Here is a 6000-nt window from a genome sequence, read left to right on the forward strand (position 1 = left end):
TGAATGTTATAACTGATTTTTAAGTCACAATTTTATATATTTATCTGAATAAGTTTATTTCATATTATTATGTTTCTGTGTGTGGAGTTGGAGAAAAACATGTAAGAAAGAAGTTGCTATTCTTGTTATTGAACTAGTTCTCTGCTACAATGTAGTATTAGAAAGGATTAAGAGGATTGGGATTTTTTGTTCGTTTTATTGGTTCCTTCCCACCCCTTGTTTCTTACATAGCCTTTGCAAGAACCAAAAGCAGTTTCCATGTTGGTACTTCAAAGATTATTTTTTTTCCAAAGCTTGTTGGTTCTACTGTATCCCAGAAAGTGCAAAGTTACCATTTTAGTTCTCTCTACACCGGGAGGGTCACATTCACTCTGCATTATGAGGTGTAGAAGCTTAGATAGAAACTGAAAATATGTCTGTATGTGTTTGGACACAAGATTGCTGTAGTCCTTTCTTGAACAGCAGTTTATAGCAGGGACTTCAGGTAAGAGGTACATGAATATAGCAATGACTGAGGTGGAATTATTATTATTATTATGAGTATTTTCATGCTCAGCAGAGATCTGGTGAAGCTCAGCATTCTTGAGAATAACAGCTTTTCTTATTGCAAACAGAAAAGAGCAATTATGTTCTCAGGATCATGCACTAGTTCTGGTCTCTTGGAGCTCAGAAAGTTGTTCTTGGCAAAATTTCACATAGTTGAGATTGCTGTTCAGCTCCAGATTGAAACCTTGGAGTCTATTCCGGTTTGCTAGTCTTTGACGGTTATTTAGAAAATTTTCGTGAAATTTGCACTCCACGTTTTAGAAGGCTCATTCACATCATAAAATAAACATCATCGCTTGCCAGTGACTCCTGTCAGTGCCTCATGTATAGGTGTAACCTGTAGATACCCTTTTCCCTTTGTACTTGGCAGCGTGATCTCAAATAACACTTATTCTTACAAGACAAGCAGGTACTGAGGCTCAAAATGGTAAGTCAAGGGCAATAGAACTCCATGGCAAAACCTTAACCCTGGTAGGCTGATTCTCATTTTTGGTAATTCATGGCCTGGTCTTCTTTTTTTCTTTTTTCTCTCAGTAACTGGAGTTTAAATGTTGGTTTATTTAAACAAAACAAACAACAAAAAACAGCCAAGGCATTTGCAGCCAGATGTATCTGCTCTCTCCAGCTGCTTTGTGCCATGCCACTAATTCCAAGTGGCTGTAAACCTGGCCTAAGTAGTTAATGTGCTGCATTTGTAACTTATTTATATAACCAAAGTATAAGGGCAGCATGTACCAATGAATCTGGTCTAACATCCTCCATAAAATGCTATACGGACATTCTGCTCCTCCACAAACTTCTTTCCCTCTCTTTACTCTCAGGGAAGCCAACAACACCGTAATGTTATGTCCAAAGCCACTGTTCTGTCTATCCTATTTCCCAAACAGAGTCGTTGCAGCAGCTTCAACAGAGGCTGTTCCAAGTTAGTAATAACCTAATAAAAGCTACTTGCTCTGACTCTCATTTGTGCTAGGTATAGTTAAAGACTCTTTATGAAAAAATAGTTTTGCCCTAAGTGTTGCTGACAAAATGCATGATTTCCCATAGAGGCCTAAGTGGAATAGCTGCAATTCAGCAACCTGATTGTTCTTTCGGGTTCTTGATGACATAAATAATTCACCCAAGGTCACACAGTAAGTCAGTAGCGCAGTGCCTGGTGCTATTTGAGTGGCTCACTGCCTTAGATTGACAGAATATGATTCATGCAGATTTCAAAGAATTCAGATTACCGGCAGGACTGTAGCAAAAGTAATCTCTACTGATAACAGTTTCTCCTTCAGATCAAAAAAGCATTGAACCTAAACCAAAGGAAACTGAGTTAGATGTACAGAGATAGTGAAAGTCTATTACAAAGTACCCCAATTAACAAATAAAAAGTACAACATTCAAAAGAGTTTCTCCTTACACTGCATGGGCAGAAAGACACTTGTAGTGAAATTCTGTGATAATCTGAATCTGTCAGATGAAATTTGCATATACTGTACCTTCATTGCCACATGAAGAATACCCACGCACGCTTTATCTTTGTGTATCTTTGCAGGTACATATGGAATTTAGAAATGTTTTTTGTAGTAGCCACATTCCATTAAAAAGTCCTAAAACTGCAGCAGTATTTTAGTAAGAGAAAAGACAAATTCTGCTCTGCACACACAGAGTTGCAAACCCTGGCGAAAATGAATACATTTCCCACTAACTGTTCACATGGCAAAAATATTCACTTCATACTTTACTATTTTTTTATTTTCTAGCTTTCCTAAACACAGTAGTCTCTGTTTGCTAACTGTTGGTGCTGCTCATTTAATTTGATATCTCAGTTCTTCATTTGAAAGCTTGAAGTCCTTCTACTGTTACCCCCAGTGATTTCTTCATATTAATTAATTGAAAGCCTGCTGGTCCATTAGAGGAGTGGTTAATGACTTCTACATTCAAGTCACATTTGACTAACACAGCTATTCTACAGCATTTGCTGGATAAAGCATGAATGAAGAATGCCCTTAATCATAATAACAACCTCACTGACCCTAAATAAATTTGATTAAAGCCAGAAAGTGTGTCTCAATAACAAAAAGGTGAAACCCTAAAAACTCTGTACCTCCCCTTCCTCTTTCCAGTTTCTGCAGATTAGGTCAAACCTTGAAGTTCCGGCTTAAATCAGCTATTAAAAGGAGGAGTTCTTGTTCCAGTGACTCATTAAAACAGAAAGGGGAATGCCATCAGGCAGACTGGTGGGAAAACGAGAAATATCAGCCCTTCTTCACTGTAATGGGGAATTTACTTTTCAAAGAGTAGGTTCACTTCAACTCTATATTGCTCATAAAGAATTATGAAGTGCATTTAGACCTCAAATCATCCTTTAATCAATGTAATTTAATAATTCAGTATTATTTTAATGAATTTTCCAGCACTGTCTTGTGGTAAAAGCCTAAGGTTACCGACGAATGATAAATGAATAATCAATACCTGTTACATAGACACTTTTATTATTATGTTACACTTTATTGTGTTGCTTAATTAAAAATAAGCAGAACCCTTGGAGAGCTGAGCAATTACTTTCAGCTCAGTGACTACAGAGGGTCTCTTCTGAGCAGAGCTCAGAACCATAGAGGATTTTGGATCTGAGAAAGTCAGGAAAGGTGCCTCTTCCCTACAAGAAATTTGCAGAGATTTTGCCATTATTTTCACTCGGAAATCAGAACAGAGTCCATCTGAAATGGTTTCTTTAACTTGGCAGTCCCAAAAGACTGTCAGCTTGGTTCAGTGAAAATATTTTGATTTGAGAGGTTTGAAATATTTTAGTTTTAAACTGAATTATTTATTCCGTTCTTTTATGTGCGTGTGCACACACACCAAGAATTTCCTTAAAATTCAGGGGGGAAGAGATGTAAATATTGTATTTTTTAATGGTGTCGTTTTTTTCGTGGTTTTTTTTTTTTTTTTCTTTCTTTCTTTCTTCCACCTGCATCCTGCCTATAGTCTGCCTTTCTGCTGTGCTTCTGTTTCAAGTCAATCTTTCCCCTACCTTTTGTGGTAGAATTCAAAAACTCCCCAAATGAGCAGACTCTGGAGGACTCAAAGAATAAGTCACGAGGCCGCTTCCAGGAGCACTTTGAGGGTTTGCAAGGCACTGAGTAGAACTTCATCTTCTTCCCTTTTAAAATCTGGTATCCTACCAGCCTCCTAACCTTCATGGGAAATCAGTCCTGAATAGTTTTTCATGTCTGTCTAAATAAGTTTCAGATGGATAAACACCCGCATTCCTAATTCAGGTGCTGGGAGTTGACGCTCTCTTCCAGCTCAGTGCGTGGCGCTTGGAGAAGTGATTAACAAGTTGGAGCGCAAAGTCTGCTGCAGCTCACACATGGAGAGAGCCGGTTGCCAGGGCTCAGAGCCATACAGGCATGAGGGAAAAATGATTCTGCTTCTTTTTTCTTTTTTTTTTTTCCTAAGCATATTTTGCCAGATCCTGGGCTCTACCCTGTCAGTAAAAGCGTGGCTTCTAAGCAACACTTTGGGGTGTTCATGTCATTGATGATGTGAATATTTTGAACAACCAGAATCATTTGGAAAAGCCCATATTGTTTAGCTATCAAGGTTGTCTAATATGCAAAGGCTTTGGGAAGATTTTGGTCAACTGTAAGAAAAGGTCTTGCTACGCTTTCTGCATTGAAATACGGATGAAAAAGATTCAGGTTGTCTCAAGTAGCATTTTCAATTTTGCAAATAAAATTTCCCTAATCCAGCTTGAATGTGAGAGTTTCAAGGAGCTGAAACAGAGATGCAAACAAAACTGGAATTATTTGTCAGTAAAATTACTTCCCATTAGAAAAAGAGTGAATGTTTTTTCTTGCTCTTTATATTCACTTTTCAGATAAAAGGTTTAATGCCCAAATTTGACAAGTTCTCTGCTTGTTTGTCATGCTTGGAATATATTCACCTGAATTACAGAATGCGTACACACTATTTTTATTTTATTATTTATTAAAAACTTGCCACGTTATGTGAGTTATAAAACTAGAGGCTGCTTCTTCCAGCAACAGTATCAATCAGCCTCAAAGAACAGAGGGCAGATGAAAACGGACTTTCCTTGAACATCCTGGGAATTTGTACTCCCGGCTGGGGCCATGAGACAGGTCTCCAGCCCCTGCAGAGCTGGCAGTAGGGCTCTGAGGCTGCTTTTGGTGTAATGGGGTATGCCCTTTAAAAACGTTTGTTCTGCTTAAAGAAGGTGCAGGCCTTGCTGCCTGCAGGTTGGATTTGGTGTGACACCTTTGGATGTCTGGGCACCAGTGTTTGGAGTCGCAGCTAAACCACCCTCCAGTGTGTTAGCTGGTGTGAGGGCATCACCCCAATAACCCAGGTGAGCTCATCCTTCACAGTCTGGATCCCAATTTAATGACAAGGCTTTGAGGTCCTGATATATCTAGAGAAACATTTCCCAACTTCTAGAAAAGTTCCAGTATTCAATATGGAAGAAAAACATTTTTTAAAGCTTTGGAAAGTTTCATTTTTTGTTGTTTGGTCGGTATTTGTTGTTTGGTTGTTGGTTTTTTTTTTTTTTTGGAAATCAGAACAGTCGTTTTAGGGCCAGCTGTACTTGGCAGTTTCTGTTCATGGGAGGAGACGTGGAGCTGGGGGTAGCGCTTGGCAGAGTTCTCTAACACCCTCGTTATTGTCTGTGTTCTGTTCCCTCACTAATTTCATCTATTAAATAAATAAATGAGTGATTATGGCAGATGAGTTTGGTTGGTGGGTTGGTGTTGTTGTTTTTTTTTGTATATCTTTTTCTAACATTGCCATCTTTTAGTGGTAATTACCCAGTCATCCAGCCGTTGCCTACAGGCAGGTTTGAAATGATGATTTTATAAGGTGTATAAATCACACCCTAAAAATAAATAAAAATAAGGGACAAGTGACTAGTCAGAAGAGATAAGTGAAATAAAAAAGCTAGAGGTCTGCATTGCAGAATACCTTGAGAGCTAAGGCTGCCTGTAATCCGAGTCTGATTGTGATGTGGTTTTGGATGATAGCAAAATCAAACAATTAAGGCTCAATGTTTAAAAAATAAATAATTTACATGTGCTGAAGTGTTCATTCCATGAGCAGTTCAAGCAAGTTATTTTCCTCTGCTCAGATTCACAGTGCAGAGTTGAGGAAGAAATCGTGTTGCAGGAAGTGAAGTGGATGTGTCATGTTTTGGAGGATAAAAGCAGGTCAGCGGGAAAGCTTTGAGGAAACCCAAACCTCAGACAGTCCCAAACTCACGATCTCTGCATGCAACACTTAGCTAACACATTGACTCATGCATTTGGATGAAGATCCTTCCCAACATATGGTCTGAAATGGGTCTCTCCTGTAAATTTCACAGAGTTATTTTCTTTATGGCTTTACTCTTCTGAAGCCTAGTAAAAATGCCCATTTTCTGTTTATTCTGGCTATTTAGTCTAGCAATTATGT

This window comes from Anas platyrhynchos, chromosome 19 (assembly GCF_047663525.1).
Source record: "Anas platyrhynchos isolate ZD024472 breed Pekin duck chromosome 19, IASCAAS_PekinDuck_T2T, whole genome shotgun sequence".
In the NCBI taxonomy this organism is placed as follows: Eukaryota; Metazoa; Chordata; class Aves; order Anseriformes; family Anatidae; genus Anas; species Anas platyrhynchos.